At 45.8% G+C, this 18,273-nt stretch overlaps 1 pseudogene; it reads right to left on the minus strand.

Moving 5' to 3' along the window:
* Positions 1 to 15,799: 15,799 nt before the first annotated feature.
* Positions 15,800 to 16,582, minus strand: LOC147903357 (uncharacterized; annotated as a pseudogene).
* Positions 16,583 to 18,273: the final 1,691 nt, after the last annotated feature.

Raw genomic sequence — 18,273 nt, forward strand, 5'->3', positions numbered from 1 at the left:
TTTTTGGCTACTCTTGCCATGTGTCCCATCAAAAGATTCTCAAGACTCTTAAAATATTGAGAAAGTCAAGAGTCTCCTCACATGGAGCCCATAGGGACCCTCTCTTTTCCACATGTCCACATCCTCCTTATTCCACATAGGAGTTCTAGAAGGATTCCTCTTGACTTCACACTCCTCCACATGCCTTCCACACACTTAGCATGTGGCCTCTCTTATATTATTGGAACACATGGACATGAGCCCACCTCTTTATATGACTCACTCTTCCTATTTTCTAAAAAACTCCATAATATCCCATACACAAATAACTCTCACCCCATACCAAGGTATTTATAATTCATACCTATGGTATTTACAATGAGCCATTCCACTCATCCTCTCCATCCCATAGAAAATAGAAATAAGTGAGAGCCACTAGGCTATCACTTGATACTCAAACTCTTATCAAACATAGAGAAAGACAATACCAATGCCAAATTAAAAATATCAATTTTTGGCGTCACAGCAGGTATCGCGAAAAGGAAAAGAGAAGGTAGATCAGCCCATGTTTGATGTGAATGCAGGTCACTCTTGTGTGGATGGTGAATCCAGTGGCTCAGAACAGAGCATTGATGACGAGTTGGGTATTCCTTTTGTTGTTACACCTGGAGTAAGGAAGACCAGGGATGTTTTGAGAGCACCAGGAAGTGAGCCTATTTTGCGCAGGTCTACAAGGGTTAGGTATCCTGTGGATAGGCTGAAATATGATGGATTTACAGCCATTCACTATGCCTATATGGTCAAAGTGATACAGGAACCAGAACCCACTTCTTTTGAGCAAGCCATGGGAAATGAAAAATGGGAGAAAGCCATGGATGAAGAAATGGATGCCTTGGATGCAAATGGTACATGGGAATTGGTGCCTTTGCCTAAATACAAGAATGCAATTGGCTGTAAGTGGGTTTATAAGATCAAGCACAATGAAGATGGTTCTGTGAATAGATACAAGGCAAGATTAGTTGTCAAGGGGCATGCACAGACATATGGCATTGATTATGAAGAAACTTTCAGTCCGGTTGCAAGGATGGCAACCGTAAGAGTAGCCATTGCTATGGCTGCATCAAAGGGATGGTCTTTACATCAGATGGATGTAAAGAATGCCTTCTTGCATGGTGATTTGCAAGAAGAGGTCTTTATGGAGCAGCCAACAGGTTATGTTCATGCTATTCATCCTGAGTTTGTTTGCAGGTTGAAGAAAGCTTTGTATGGCTTGAAGCAAGCACCTAGAGCATGGTCTGACAAGATAGGACAATATCTTGTCACTATTGGCTTTCAGATTTCCAAGGCAGATTTCTCACTCTATGTGAGAAAAACACAGAAAGGGATTATGCTGCTTGTCATTTATGTTGATGATTTGATCATCACAGGTGATAGTGATGAAGATATCCTTCATGTGAAAATGCTATTGAGGCAGAAGTTTGAGATGAAGGATTTGAGAGAGCTGCATTATTTCTTGGGCATTGAGGTGATTAGATCACCAAGTGGGATACAGCTCTTGCAGAGGCAGTATGGATTGGACATGCTGTCCAAATATGGGATGACAGGCTGTAAGCCTATTTCAGTTCCTTTGGAGCAAAATGTGAAGCTGAGCATAGATGCAGGTGAGCTTTTGGAAGACCCTACTATGTACAGATGCATAGTAGGAAGTTTGATTTATATGACTATTACCAGAGCTATGCTGTTGGATTGGTAAGTCAGTTTATGCAGGCTCCAAGGAAACCACATTTGGATGCGGCTAGACGCATACTCAGGTATGTGAAGTCCACATTGCAGTATGGACTATTTTATGAAGCTGGGGTTCAGATACAGTTGCATGGATACACTGATGCTGATTGGGCTGGTAGTATTTCTGATAGACGATCTACCAGTAGATATGTGTTCTCTTTTGGGAGTGCTGTAGTCACTTAGAGCAGCAAGAAACAGCCTACAGTTGCCTTGTCGAGCACAGATGTTGAGTACAGGGGTGCAGCAATGGCTGCATGTGAAGTAGCTTGGTTGCATAAGCTACTTTATGATATGCATCAGTCTACAGATGGGCCAGTTGTCATTTATTGTGACAACATGAGCAGCATACACTTGGCAAATAACCCAGTCTATCATGCTAGAACAAAGCACATCGAGGTGCATTATCACTATGTGCGGGAGAAGGTTCTACTAGGTCTTATTGATCTAGTTTATGTCAGCACAGAAGATCAGGTAGCTGACATATTCATGAAAGCATTGGGCACAGAGAAGCTGCGCAAGTTCAGAGACCTGCTTGGTGTGCAGGAATTGGGATTGAGCTGGAGGGGGAGTGTTGAGATATCGAGCTCCACTCGCGATATGCCAGGGTGACTGTTGTGCATTTATGTCACCAACTTGTTAGTTGCAGATGCAGTTGGTACACCGCCCACAAATAATAGCTGGATGACAGCTATCCTTATCTACTCTAGTTTGTGGCTCAGTTAGTAAGCCACCTTAGTTAGTTGAGTTTGGTTTGAGACCCACATATAGGGTTCTTCTATTTCTTTGTACTAGAGTTCTTTTGGCTTTCACAACTAAGAAGAGGAAAACTGTTTTTCAGCCTCCACCTTTGTGTGTATTCCCCCATTGTGCATGTGAGAAAGCCGCAAGTGAGACTCCTTCCCTCTCTCCCACTATCTTCACACCAGCTATTATAGAATATTTATATTGTGGTATGCCATGATAGCTAGACCACTTTACAAATTATTAGTGGAATTCTTGTGGACCAAAGAGTGCAACCAAGCCTTTGAGCTTTTAAAGTGGTGCCTAATCATAGCACCCATCCTTATATCTCCCAATCAGGATATTGATTTTCATGTTCATATTGATGGATCCAAGTATGCAATTGGGAGTGTGCTTTGTCAACCTGGTGAACATAAGAAAGACTACCCCTTCTACTTCGATAGTCAACAACTCAATGATGCAGAGATCAACTATACAACCATAGAAAGAGAAACCCTAGCAATGGTGTATGGTGTAAAGAAATTTTGGCACTATCTATTGGAAAATGATTTTGTCTTCTACACCAACCATCAAGCATTGCTTTATCTTGTGAACCATCCATGTACCATAGGAAGAATAACTAGATGGCTCCTCTTGCTTCAAGAATTCAACTTCAAAATAGTGGTTCGTAAAGGTGCCCAACACTACATTGCCGATCACATGTCTCAAGTCAAGTCAGGAGAAGAAGCCACTGGAGTAGAAGACAACTTACCAGATGCCACACTATTTCAAATAGATGTTGTTCCAGAGTGGTGTGGAGATATCATTGCGTACTTCTTGATGGTAGGAAGACCACCCCCTGACATGAAAGCAGTAGATGCTAGAAAATTGATTCTAAAAGCTGCACCCTATCAACTCATTGTAGGACAACTGTACAAGATGGGCAAGGACCAGATATTAAGAAGATGTGTAATGCCTCATGAGATCAATCCAATCCTAAGTGAAGTCCATGAAGTCATTGCAGGAGGACACTTCCAAGGGGAAGCCATAGCAAGAAAAGTTCTCCTCGCAGGCTACTGGTGGCCAACACTGTGGGCAGATGCTTATGAATATGTAAAAGGATGTGATGTATGCCAATGGACTATTAAACCACAACACAAAGACTTCAATCCCCTAACACAATTGTTGCAAAAAAACCATTTAAAAACTGGGGGATTGACTATGTGGGTCCCATACATCCAGTAGAAAAAGGAACACAGGCACGCTACATCATTGTGGCCACTGATTACTTTACAAAATGGGCTGAAGCTAAAGTAATCAAAAAGGCAGATGCTAGAAGTATAGCAAGATTCTTATACGAAAATGTGATCACCTGATTTGGATGCCCCATTGAAATTGTGTCGGATAGAGGCACACATTTTATCAATGAGGTAATTCAAGAACTCTTGTTTGGCTTTATGGTAATCCATAGAAAAAGCACACCCTACTACCCCCAAGGGAATGGACTAGCAGAATCCACCAACAAAATAATATGCATTATCCTCACCAAGGTAGTAGAACCACAGCGTTCTGATTGGGAAAAGAAACTGAATGCAGCCTTATGGGCATAGGAACCACATTCAAGGTCAATACAGAGAACACACCGTTTCAATTGCTATACGGCCTTGAAGCTGTGGTCCCACTCGAATTTGTAATACCAAGTCTACACATCACAAATACAGGAACGCATGGGTAACCATGAATCCTTGAAAGAAAGGCTCTATCAATTGGAGAAGCATACAGAGACAAGACTAGTCACCTACCATGCCATGACAACAGAAAAATGCAGAAGAAAGGCATGGTTTGATAGAAATCTAAAAGCTAAAGACATCAAGGAAGGCGACTTAGTCCTCTTATACAATGCCAAAGTACACAAGGGAAAACTGAAGTATCTAGGTCAAGGACCCTACCAAGTACAAAAGATGAATCCCATTAGAGCTATGCTACTAGAAACATTGGATGGAGTCCAATTCAACACAACAGCAAATGGGAGCCGATTGAAGCACTACTACATCAACATGCAAGCCATCCCCGACAAAAATGAAGATTTGTGAAACCAAGTCTTCCATAGTTAGGATTAGATTGTGTCACGAGCACTCACTAGCATAACACGTTTTTGCACATATAATTTTCTCTAGATTGTTACATGCACACTCACTAGCATATGCATGTTTTTGCACATGTAGGAAGACCTAATCAATTTTGTATTAGGGATGATTGAGTCTTAGTTTCCCTATTAAATCCCACAAATAAGCATATAGTTAGACACATCACATGCACTCACATGATTTTACATAGGCATATAATAGATTGCATCAATAACAATATCACACACTTTCATTCCATACTCTCAAAGCATGCAATGAATTCACAAGCAGTACAAGAAGCTATGCCAAAACTCAAGACGAATTGCCAAAAGAGTCTGTAGCCTCCGCAACGAGATCCCCAGCAAACATCACAGCCATCTACTATATGCAAAAATATTAGAGTTGCATACTAATTTTCTACAAGCTCAATGATACGGGTGCAATCGCATCCAACATGTATGAAAGAGAGTAAGAAATGCTAGCCTCAACAACGAGACCCCCGCCAAACATCACAGCCATCTCCTATATGCAAAAATATCATACTTAATTACTAATTATCTAAAAGCTCAATGATATGGGTGCAATTGCATCCAACATGTATGCAAGATAACAAGAAATGCTAGCCTCAACAACGAGACCCCCGCCAAACCTCTTCCTAAGAAGATTCGATGGCAAATTCCACAACTTCAGCAACGAGATCCCCTCTGACATTCACAGCCATCTACCCCTCCTTAAGAGGAGATAAGCTTCTTGACTAAAGACTACAAATTGTATCATGCAAAAGAATTACAGCAGGAATGACTCACATGCCACAAGCTAAACAGCACTAGATTATGCACATGGCATCCCAACTCTGAAATCAAAATAAGCCATAACCCGAGGACGGGTAATAAAATGGATCTGGGAGTATGTTGACTCTGTGCCAAGATGAACTTATGTAGAAAGAGAATGTGATACAACTTTGTGTTACAATTTTGTGTTACAACTTCGCGATACAACTTTGTTATACAACTTTGTGTTACAACTTCTACATGTAGAAAGAGAATGTGCTACAACTTTGTGATACAACTTTGTGATACAACTTTGAGTTACAACTTTGTGTTACAACTTCCACATACAACTTCTACATGTAGAAAGAGAATGTGTTACAACTTTGTGTTACAACTTTCTGATACAACTTTGTGTTACAACTTTGTGTTACAGGCAGAGAGAGAAGCTCTCCAACTTGTATAAATACCCCATAATGGAATGAAGCCCACACTCTTTGGGGCATTGTCTTGAGTTTACTTTGGTATTCCAAGCATTTGTCTAAAGCGTCCATGCTTTCTTGCACTCCACATCCAAAAGCATGTCCTAACCTTGCAACTCCTCCTCCCATCTCCTCCAACCTTGCAACCCACCCTCTCCCTCTCCTCCTCCCTCCTCCTCCTCCTTCATCCTCCTCCTCCTCCTCCTCCTCCTCCTTCCTCCTCCTCTCTCCTCCTCCCTCCTCTCTCTTCTTCCCCCCATGCTCTTACACCTTCTTCCTCTCCCACTCCTATGCTCTCCTAAACCCTTTGTTTCTCAACCCTTAAAACTCCATGATCTACGAGGGAGATGAGTTCTCCACCATGTACTCTACCCTGAACCCTGGAACCTCCTTCTAAACCCTGGAACCTCCTTCTAAACCTTGGAACTCCTTCTAAACCCTGGAACCTCCTTCTCCTCCTTCTTACCCTGGACTCCTTCTAAACGCTGGAACCTCCTTCTAACCCTTAAACTCCTCCTAAACCCTACAACCCCTAATGAAGGAAAAAGCCTTCATTACCTCAACAAAGATAATTTACGTTCCTTTTACACATGCATGCACTTTGTTTGCTTACAACACTTAAGCCTACATCTCTCACCGAAACACGACTCAAGATCCTAAGCTACACATATACTACAACTGACAATCCCAATATATCTATACCCCAATGATGCCAATGGGGATGTCAGGCTTAACCTCTATTTTTTTTGGGATCTTATTTTTCATGGGACAATCCATGCACACATGTCCTATACCACAATCTCTGTAGAGTGGTTGGAAAGTAGCTGGGATACCACGATGAGGGCACTCTACAATCTGGTGATTTTCTCCACAACCGTAGCACTTGATTGGTGCTCAAAATGTGTTGGGTCGTACTTGATTTGCATAAACTGGTATTAGACCCTCTGCACCTTCTACATAGTACACTAGGTACTCTACTTCATACTCAAATAACAAGTCTACTTCCTCGGCTTGTAATTGATGTATGGGAACTGCCTGGGGAGCTGGAATTGGTGCTCTTGGATATGGTCGTGGATTTGGATTCCTGAGTAGTTGTGGGACTTGTGTCTGAATGGGAACAGGATTTAGCCTCGGAGCTAGGGGCGCTTGTGCAAGTGCCAATTGCCTGTACACTAGCATGGGTGCCGCTTGGTATTGTTGAGTTTGAGGTGGGTTGTTGTGCATGTTGAAGATGCAACTGTTTTCATCATGGCCACTGATGACGCGGATATGGCACCACAACCGTGGTGGTGGATTTGCTTGTGCAATGATCCTAGCTCTGAGGACCGGACACTCATTTTCTATATGATTTGCCATGCAATGTGGACACCAGACATTTTCTCGCCATGGATATGTCTGAGTTTACGGCTGAGACAAGTGAAGTTTTTGGTCCATGGCCTGCATCATGTCTTCTTTCAGCTTCATGGTCATGGCCTCTAGGTGATCTTCATTGGATGTTTCGGTAGTGTCCTTTGATTTACCCTTTTTCTAGCACTTATCTCGTGTATTAGTCTTGCCGTCATCACTGCTAGTGTCTGAGTTGGTCATGCCATCCTTGATGTCAATGGCTGCCACATGAGCAGCACTGAACATTTCATAGCTGCTTATCTTTTTCATATCCTTGCAGATTTTCTTTCTAAGACCTACTATGAACGATGCCGTGAGGTACTTTGCATTTGGGTGTGGGTCACATTTGGTGATCAATCTCTTCATCTTTCCCAGGTACATGCGCACATCTTCTCTCCAACCTTGTTGGATCTTGCTGAGTTGGAGAGCAGGACCGTCTTGTAGCCTCTCCGTTTGAAAGCGTCGTTTGAATTTGGTTTGAAGTAAGTCCCATGTGGCACGTTCTTCCATGAGAAGGTCTAGGTACCATTCTGATGCTTCATCAATTAAGGCCATTGGAAACCAAGCCACCTTGGTTTCATGGGATTGATCGCCACCTGCTCGACATGCGGCATCAAAATGCTAGAGGAAGCAGGCTGGGTCTCCCCTACCATCATATTTGGGAATTTCCAGTTTTCCCAAAGGGCGTTGGTCTTGATTGTTGTTATTTGTTCGATGGAATAAGTTGTCAGCCTATGCATCAAGGTCGAGATCCCCATCATTGTCATGATGGCGTTCAGCCATGTTGGGGCATGGAGGAGTTAGAGGGAGTGGTTGAATCTCAGGGGGGATTCAGGGTAGAGGATTGGCAGTGGCGGTTGTTGCAGCGGAGTTATATGCAAATGTGGTGAGCGTTGGAGTCAAAGGCATTGACCGAAATGTAGCTGCATGTAGATTGGGCTAGATTTGCCCAAGGTGTCGCTGCCACAAGTGCGGGTGTGGATGTGGTATTGTTGGGAGGGTTAGAGTGGTGTTAGTTTGTGTAGGGACCATCGTGTTAATAATGTGTCTAAGATTGTCCTATGTGTGTAGGGAAATGTGCCACTATAGACAAATCGTTGATCGGAGGTCACGGCGTGGAGATATGAGCAAATTTGTGCAAAACGGGGCCCACATGGGGGCACAAATGAACGAGTGCTAGGGATGCCGAAATGGTGTGCAATGGGCTGGAAAAATACCCCGTAACGTGATTTTTTTGTGTGTGAAATTTGGGTTCAAACCGGGTTCAGTTTGGGTCTTAAATGGATGAGTTATGAGGGGTGAAAGTAGGGGTAAAATTGGCCTTGGAGGGGGTCCTAAAGGTGGTGTGAATGGACTTGAATTCCAACTGAGGGGTTGGAACCAATTAGGTTAACTAACCTATTTGTCTAGTTAAAAGCCTAACAGCTAGTCTAATCTAACCTAGTGATGCTTAGACTAACCATAGTTAGTTCAACTAACCTAGTTAGTGTAACTAATTGACAGCTAAGTTAACCTAGCTAAGGTTAAAACTAACTGAACTAAGGGCAAAACTAGCCTAGCCTAGGTTTCTACTAACTAACCTAGCTTAGCCTAATCTAACTGAGTTAGACTAACTAGCCTAGGGTTAACCAACTAACCTAACCTAACTTAACCTAGGTTAACCAACTAACCTAACCGTAGTTAGTAACTAGCCTGAGGCTAGTTGTAGGTTAGGGTTTTCTTTTTTTCGAGAGGGGGGGGTCGCACAGGGGGGGTTTTGCAGGGGGGTTTTTTGCAAGGGGGGTTTTGCACAGGGTGTGTAGGGGGGTGTAGGGGAGGGGAGGAGAGGAGAGGGATGGGTGAGGGGGGGCGGGGCACAGGCACGGGTGAGAGGGGAGGGTGAGAGGTGGGGGGTGGGGTGGTGGGCAGCAGGGGGGTAAGAAAGGGAGGTGGGGGCAGGGTGGTGGAGAGGGGGGCGGAGAGCGAGGACGGGGCGGTGGCACCATGGGCGCGGGTTGGCGGGGGCGCCACAGGCAGACACGTCACGAGCGCAGGCGGTGGCACCACAGGCATGAGCTGGCAGGGGCACTACGGGTGGTGGCACTACGGTGGCACCGCAGGGCGGCTATGTGGGGTGCCGCCACGAGGTGGCCGGGGGGGGGGGGGGGGTTACAAAGAGAGGGGGTAAAGAGAGGGGGAGTGGGTAAGGTGGTAGAGAGAGGGGGGGTAAGGGGGAGAGAGAGAGGGGGTGGGGGAGCGAATGAGGGGGAGAGAGGAGAGAGTGAGAGAGAGAGAGCGGGGGGGAGGGGGAGAGAGGAGAGAGAAAAGAGAGAGAGGGGGGAGGGGGAGAGAGGAGAGAGAAAAGAGTGAGAAGGGGGGAAGGGGGAGAGAGGAAAGAGAAAAGAGAGAGAGGGGGATGGGGAGAGAATGAGAGAGAGAGAGTAAAGAGAGAGAGGGGGGATAGGGAGAGAGGAGAGAGAAAAGAGAGAGAGGGGGGTAAGGGGGCGAGAGGAGAGAGAAAAGAGAGAGAAGAGGGTGAGCAGAGAATGAGAGAGAAAGTAAAGAGAGAGAGAGAAAGAGAGAGAGGGAGAGAGAGTAAGAGAGAGAAAGTAAGAGACGGGGAAGCAGTGGGGATGGTGGAAATGGAGGGGGGAGGGGGAGGGGGAGGGGCAAGGGGGAGGGGGAGATGGAGAGGGGAGGGGGAGGGGGAGGTGGAGACGGAGGGGGGAGGGGGAGGGGGTGGTGGAGATGGAGGGGGAGGGGGGAGGGGAAGGTGGAGATGGAAGGGGGAGGGGGAAGGGGGGGTGGAGATGGAGGGGGAGGGGGGAGGGGGAGATGGAGATGGAGGGGGGAGGGGGAGGTGGAGATGGAGGGCGAGGGGGAGGGGGTGGTGGAAATGGGAGGGGGAGGGGGTGGTGGAAATGGGAGGGGGAGGGGGAAGTGGAAATGGAGGGGGAGGGGGGAGGGGGAGGTGGAGATGAAAGGGGAGGGGGGAGGGGGAGATGGAGGTGGAGATGGAGGGCGAGGGGGGAGGGGGAGGTCATGTTGAAGGGGGAGGGGGAGGTGGAGATGGAGGGGGGAGGGGGAGGGGGTGGTGGAGATGGAGGGGAAGGGGGGAGGGGGAGGTGGAGACGGAAGGGGGAGGGGGACGGGGGGTGGAGATGGAGGGGGAGGGGGAGATGGAGATGGAGGGGGGAGGGGGAGGTGGAGATGGAGGGGGGAGGGGGAGGGGGAGGTGGAGATGGAGGGGGAGGGGGAGGGGGTGGTGGAAATGGGAGGGGGAGGGGGTGGTGGAAATGGGAGAGGGCGGGGGAGGTGGAGATGGAGGGGGGGGGGATGGAGGGGGAGGGGGTGGTGGAAATGGGAGGGGGAGGGGGTGGTGGAAATAGGAGGGGGAGGGGGAGATGAGATGGAGGGGGAGGGGGAGGTGGAGGGGGGAGACGGAGGGGGAGATGGAGGGGGAGGGGGGAGGGGGAGGTGGTTTTGAAGGAGGAGGGGGGAGGGGGAGGTGGAGATGGAGTGGGGAGGGGGAGGGGGTGGTGGAGATGGAGGGGAGGAGGGAGGTGGAGGTGGAGATGGAGTGGCGAGGGGGAGGGGGGAGGGGGAGATGGAGATGGAGGGGGGAGGGGGAGGTGGAGATGGGGGGGGGAGGGGAGGGGGAGGTGGAGATGGAGGGGGAGGGGGAGGGGGTGGTGGAAATGGGAGGGGGAGGGGTTGGTGGAAATGGGAGGGGGAGGGGGAGGTGGAGATGGAGGGGGAGGGGAGGGGGAGGTGGAGATGAAGGGGGAGGGGGAGGTGGAGGGGGGAGGGGGGAGGGGGAGATGGAGGGGGAGATGGAGGGGGAGGGGGGAGGGGGAGGTGGTGTTGAAGGGGGAGGGGGGAGGGGAAGGTGGAGGGGGGAGGGGGAGATGGAGGTGGAGATGAAGGGGGAGGGGGGAGGGGGAGGTGGAAATGGAGGGGGGAGGGGGAGGTGGAGATGGAGGGGGGACGGGGAGGGGTGGTGGAGATGGGAGGGGGGGGAAAAAATAGAGCAAAAAACTTGATGGACGAAAAGTGAAAAGGAGGGAGAAGTGGTCACCTCAATGCGCTCCAAGTCTTTCTCGATGTAATAGGATTGTTGTGGAACAATGGACGGTGGGTGGATGGCTAGGTTATTGCTGCGAGATGGGCTCGAAGTCACTTACAATGTGAGGATGGGAGTAAGGTGGTGGTCGATGGAGAGGGAGGAGTGTCTTGCATGGGGCTCGGAATGAAGAAGAGAATGGAGGCAAAAAGTAAAAGATGAAGAATGAGGGGGTGGAGTTAGTTTTTATAGGATTTGATTTTAGGTTTAGGGTTTAACCCTAAACACTTCCCGAGCCATAACTCTTTATGGATAGCTCAATTTGCTTTTCTAAAAAAAAGATAAAATGATCGAAATTGCAAGCTCTACGCATTCGTGTCCACTACCTAGCCTGATTGTATATCATGTGGCTTCTATTTAAGAAATAAAGAAAATTTCTTAAGGTAGTAACCCAAGGTTGATGCTTGGGGTTGATATGTTTGGCTAGAAATGGAAAAAAAATTTACTCTCCTTGCCCTTCAGTGCTATGTTCGTGAAAGTTCAAAGTAGTTTGTTGTTTTACACATGCCTACTTATGTTTACTCACTATTAGTCTCCCCAGCAGCAGCACCAAATGTTGGCTCTTTCCTACTACTTTTGTAGGAAAAGTTGGGTATTCTATGTTTGTAGGGTTTCGAGGCTTTTTGTCACCTACAGATATATTGGGATTGTCGGTTCTAGTATATGTGTAGCTTAGGACCTCGAGTCATGTTTCAGTGAGAGACGTAGGCTTAAGTGTGGTAAGCAAACAAAGTGCATGCATGTGTAAAAGGAACGTAAATCATCTTTGTTGAGGTAATGAAGGCTTTTGCCTTCATTGGGGGTTGTAGGGTTTAGGAGGAGTTTAAGGGTTAGAAGGAGGTTCCAGGGTTCAGAAGGAGTCCAGCGTAAAAAGGAGGATCCAAGGTTCAGAAGGAGGTTCCAGGGTTTAGAAGGAGTTCCAGGGTTTAGAAGGAGGTTCCAGGGTTTAGAAGGAGGTTCCAAGGTTCAGGGTAGAGTACATAGTGGAGAACTCATCTCCCTCGTAGATCATGGAGTTTTAAGGGTTGAGGAACAAAGGGTTTAGGAGACCATAGGAGTGGGAGAGGAAGAAGGTGTAAGAGCATGGAGGGAATAAGAGAGAGGAGGGAGGAGGAGGAGGAAGGAGGACGACAGAGGAGGAGGAAGGAGGAGGAGGACAGAGGAGGAGGAAGGAGGAGGAGGAGGAGGAGGAGGAGGAGGAAGGAGGAGGAGGAGGAGGGATGAGGAGAGGGAGAGAGTGGGTTGCAAGCTTGGAGGATAGGGGAGGAGGAGTTGCAAGGTTAGGACATGCTTTTGGATGTGGAGTGCAAGGAAGCATGGACACTTGAGACAAATGCTTGGAATACCACTATAGACTCAACACAATGCCCCAAAGAGTGTGGGCTTCATTCCATTATGGGGTATTCATACAAGTTGGAGAGCTTCTCTCTCTGCGTGTAACACAAAGTTGTAACTCAAAGTTGTATCACAAGTTTGTAACACAAAGTTGTAACACAAAGTTGTAACACAAAGTTGTAACACATTCTCTTTCTACATGTAGAAGTCATATGTAGAAGTTGTAACACAAAGTTGTAACGAAAAGTTGTATCACATTCTCTTTTTACACAAGTTCATGTTGGCACAAATTCAATAGTGTGTGTGGTCAATAATGGTTTTGTGCCATGGATAATCTATCCTGAAATGATTGTTAGTCCTTTGTTTGAGTTTTACCTTGTTGGACGTATGAGGATTTCCATACATAGTCATTGTCTATCTCCTAGTTGTAAACCAAGAGTCCTAGTAGTGAGTCATAGGTTGGGGCCATGTGTGTTGCCACATGATGGTGGGCAATCCATGGAACATCCCATGTAAAACTGTTGAAGGATGAGGTCATTAATTTGTGGGGGGGAATGAAGGACAAATTGATGTAATGGGGTGTACCTAGGGGTACAAGGTTTGTGTGAGTGTGTGTGTCACCACATGGTGGTTAGTGTGACCAGGTTTGGCTGTAGAAGGTTCCATTAGGTGTGATTGAGAGATTCATGGGCTTGATTGAGAAATCAGTGGAATGATTTGTGGATTTAGATGCTCTACTGATCTCACATATGATGTCACTCTTGGATGTAACTTGTGCCTATATATTGGGCATATCTCTCATGAATAAACTCCTCCATTTTGCTTCATTTGTTGAATCCTTCTTGCTACTCCAACATCATGTCCCCTATCACCCTATCCACTTTATCCTCCTCGTCTTTTGTACATTTGATTCTTTCCATTTCCCTTCTCTGCTTCATCCTCCCTCAATCTTTAAATTCTTCCCCACTCTCTTCTTTTTCTCACACCACTCTACTACTACTTGCTCTATCACCACTCTCTCGTCCCTTCCTTGAGGTCGCTCACTTCTAGTCACTTCCTTCTCTTAGCTCTCTCTCTCTCTGATACTCCCCATGGCCCCTTGTGAAAAATCTATGGTAGCATACTTGGAGGATCTACATAGACAATGTATAAAGGATGGGGAGGTAGATATACCATCACTCTTTGGTGCACGTTTGTGTCTAAAGGCACACATCAAGGGTGAGGAGCTACTTGACAAGGACATGTACAAGGCTAATCGAGAGATCCTAGAGGATTCTATTGAGGAGATGCAGACCTTGATCCAGGAGGAAGGCCATACTCCCAAGAAAGCATCCTTGGGCTAAGAAGAAAAAGAAAAAAGAGGTGGAGGATAAGACCAAGAAGAGAGATGAAAAAGGGGAGGGTAGCAATTCATCAAAGAAACGATGAAGAATGTCTTTACAGTTTATAAAGTACAGCTTTTGGTGTATAAGAGGAAAAGAGAGGAAAAAAGAGAAGAGGAGAAGAGAGGAGAAGACGAGAAAAGAGAGGAAAAGAGAGAACAAGAGAGGAGGAAAAGAGAGGGGAAAAGAGATGAGAAGGAAAGGAGAGGGAAAGAGAGAAGGAAAGAGAGAAAAAGAGAGGAGGAAAAAGAGAAAAAGACAGGGGAAAGGAGAGAAGAGGAGAAGAGAGGAAAAGAGAGGGGAAAGGAGAGAAAAGGAGAAGAGAGGAAAAGAGAGGAGAAAAGAGAGACTAGGAGAAGGGGGAGAAGAGGAGAAAATGGAGAAAAAGACCTGAAAAAGAGAGGAAAGAAAAGAGAGGAGGAAAAGAGAAGAAAAGAGAGAAGGAAAAGAGAGGAAAAAACACAAAGAGAGAAAAAGAGAGGGAGGAAAAGAGAAGAAAATAGAGAAGGAAAAGAGAGAAAAAGAGAGAAGGAAAGAGACGGGAAAAGAGAGGAGGAGATAGGAGATGGGAGAGAAGAAGGATAAAAGAGAGAAGAAAAATAGGAAAAGAGAGAAAAAGAGAGAACAAGAGAGGAGGAAAAGAGAGAAGAAAAGAGAGGGGAAAAAAGAGGAGAAAAAAGAAGGAAAAGAGAGGAAAAAGACTCGGGGGGTAACTATGTATAAACCCTCTATACCACGTGTATTCAAGGCCTAATTTTAAAATCCCTTATCTGTAAATTTTTCATTAATAAAATGTACCCCTTTTCTATACAAATCTATAAATGTTTTCCAAAACTATTTTAAATAGTCCCTTATGTATATTTATTTCAGTAAATTTTAGAAATAAAAAATATCCTTTTGTTGAACTCACGTCATAGGGTTACATATAATGAGTGACCCCTTCAAGGAAAAAGAGAGGAAAAGAGAGAAGGAAAGAGAGGAAAAGAGAATAAAAGAGAGAATAAAAGAGGATGATGTTGGAAATGAGCAAGCTGAGCAAAATGAAGACAAGAAGATGGACACAAATGAAGAACTCTCTCTTAGAATGAAGAGAAATGAGGGCCATATGTAGGCTACCTCTACATCCATACTGACATCATAGATGACCTCATACCAAAGGCCACCAAGCTCCTAGAATCTCTCCCCTATCCTCTAGAAGCATCTAGCTCCACCTAACACACCTAGCTGCCCCTCTAGCACACACATAGGATCACAAGTGTGCCTATGGAGAGGCAGGACATTGACAAACCCCAACAAACCCCCCCCAAGGGACTACCTCAAGCTATGTCAAGGATACAGCTAGCACAAGGTGTCACATGCCATCTCATGGTCATGGATCTATCGATGGCTAGGATCTCAAGCTAGCAAGGGTTCCCATGGGTGTAAGGTATACAGAGTGGGGAACACAACCCCCCCCAATGGTTATCTCCCTTGCATGTACAAACAAAATGTCTACAAGAGGTACCATGAGGGCAAAAAACAAAACCCCCCCTAATGGTTATCTCCCCTACATGTACAAACACAAGTCTGCAGAAGGTACCAAGGGGACAACACATACTCACATGATCTACATCATAGGTGACCAGAGGTTAGGACAAAGAACTCATAGTTTATTACAATCATTTTAGAGGAGTGTTCAGGTAGAGTACCTTGACAACTAGGGGAGATGCAAGTGGAGCTCAAAAAAATATACTCATCATCTCCTGGATGATGTGGGCTTGACAAGAAGCCTCTTCTTGTAGCAAAGCAAAATATCCATGTCAAGGCAAGGTCTTACCGCATGGGCAGCTTTACTAGCAAGCCAAGCTAATATGATGAGAGTTTTGAGAAGCTGAAGATCATGGTTTAGATTGTTGTCATTTCCAAAGATCGAGTCCTTTCCATCTTCCCTCTTGGCATACAACAGTCCTAATCTCAACTTCCCTTCCGTAAGTATACCCACTCCTGAATTTGTATCAGGACCAGAAAAGCCACCCATCATCGGTGCTAGCAGCGGTCCTATCAGCAACCTGTCTACCCCAAACTGAGGGCCTCCTCTAGCATAATCGAACAATGCAGCTTTGCTGCCTCCCAATTTTTTCAACATCATTGGGTCTGATCCATTGTCAGCAGCCTAGTAGAAAAGGAATGCCTCAAATGTGTCATAGTAGTCGTCTATGCTTCTGTAACCCTCTGGATTAAAGGCTCCAAACCTGACTCCATTCTCAGTGATGCCCACAATCACACAAGGACCCTTAAAGTCACATTTCTCATGAAATGTTGCGGCACTGAATCCATCGATAGACGCCTTGTAGCAGCATTTCAATTCTCAACCGGCTAAGAAAGTGTCTGCTAGGAGAGCATTGGGAAATGGAACACTGATGTCAAGGTAGGGAGAAGCTTGAGGGAGTTGGTCTTGTGGTTGCTCCTGCTGCTTTTTACCGAAGAGGCCTCCGAAAAGGCAAGGAGGAGGAGGAGGAAGAAGAGGGGGAGACACCATAGCTGAGGGTTGCAATGTCTGATGAGCAAAAGATGATGCAAAGAATGAGAGTGAGCAACGGGAGAGAGGAGAAGATGATGATGACGTGGTGGGATCAGGCTCAAGGAGGCTGGTACTACTTTGATACCATGTTGGAAACTAGCAAGCTGAGCAAAATGAAGACAAGAAGATGGACACAAATGAAGAACTCTCTCTTAGAATGAAGAGAAATGAGGGCCATATGTAGGCTATCTCTACATCCATACTGACATCATAGATGACCTCATACCAAAGGCCACCAAGATGAAAGAGAGAATAAAAGAGAATAAATGAGAGAATAAAAGAGAATAAAAGAGAGGATAAGAGTTCCTACGTCCATCACTATAGCTAGCACTTAAGGCACTAGTTGCAGGCCAATGCAATCACAAAAAAGAAAAATAGGAAAAGAGTGGAAGCACGTTCATACCTGGAAATGATGTGTCTTGGCACCGGATAATCCTGGTTGGAAGAGGGAGTGCTTCATGTATTGGCCCTATAAAAGAGAGGAAACATACCATATTAAGAAAACTAATTATTGAAAGGAGAAGTTTGGAGAAGCAACATTCCAATGGATTGGATTGAGGAGACACAAAGAGAAGCCTACAAACAAGGAGAAAGCACAAAAACATTAGGTAGAGCTTTCATACTCTTCTCTTTCACGATTGTTATTTGTGTATTGTTATTCCTTTACAGAAAGAAATGGAAAGGAAAGGAGGAGAGAAACTTTAGAGAAAGGAAGGGAAAGTGAAAGTAGAGGAATGGAAACAAGAGGAGAGGTAGAAAATAAGACAAATAAACCAAACAAACTTGAAATAGAAGGGGAAAAGAGGATTTATTACCTTGAGATAGAGAGGCAGCTATAGTAAGTCTTGTAGGTGCACAGGGACAATGTAAGAGAGGATAGAGAGGTGGGAGGGGGAGAAAGGAGGTAAGAGTAAGGAGGCAAGGGTTGTAGGCGATTGCGAGCTGAAAGCAAAAGCGAGAGAGAATGCATGAAAAAACGAACGGCATCGTGGGATGAACATTGCACGATTTTAGCTCCCAAAAACCATTGGTACAGTCATTGATATTAGTGTGGGTATATAAAGCAGATCATCGATATAAACATCATTATGGACTTTGGTATGCGTGTTAGTATATATCCATGCCCATACCTACAAAATAGGGTTTTTTGGGGGGTTTAGGGTTTAGGGTTTGAGGAATTTGGGTGTTTGGGTGTTTGACTTGTCTTGGGTGGATGGTTGTGGATGTATGCAGGTGGAGAGGATGAGTAGTGATAGCTCATTAGATACAGGGCCACTTCCAAGGATTTTGGAGTGTTTTCGTAAGAGATTGCCCTGGCCTTGCACGCATTGCAGGTGAGGGGTTCATCCTCAATGCCATATTGTCATGCGCCACTTGCAAATGTATAGAGAGGTGTACTAATGTCAACATGCTAGTGCATCATCGGTAAACCAATGATATATGAATAATTCATGGATATTTATATTGTTAGATATCAATGCTCCACTCTCATGTAACTACGCGGGAACCAGCTAACTCTACTTGTAAGCCCCCCATAAGAGGAGAAGGCATTTGAGTAGCTTGGTTATTCGGTAGGTCCTGGTTTGGACACCAGATGGGGGCCATGTGTGGCTTGATGGCTGGATGGCTTCAGATAGAGTTGCCACACT

The sequence above is a fragment of the Dipteris shenzhenensis genome, chromosome 3, assembly GCF_047967505.1.
Source record: "Dipteris shenzhenensis isolate YYH24624 ecotype China chromosome 3, Dip_SZ_1.0, whole genome shotgun sequence".
NCBI lineage: Eukaryota > Viridiplantae > Streptophyta > Polypodiopsida > Gleicheniales > Dipteridaceae > Dipteris > Dipteris shenzhenensis.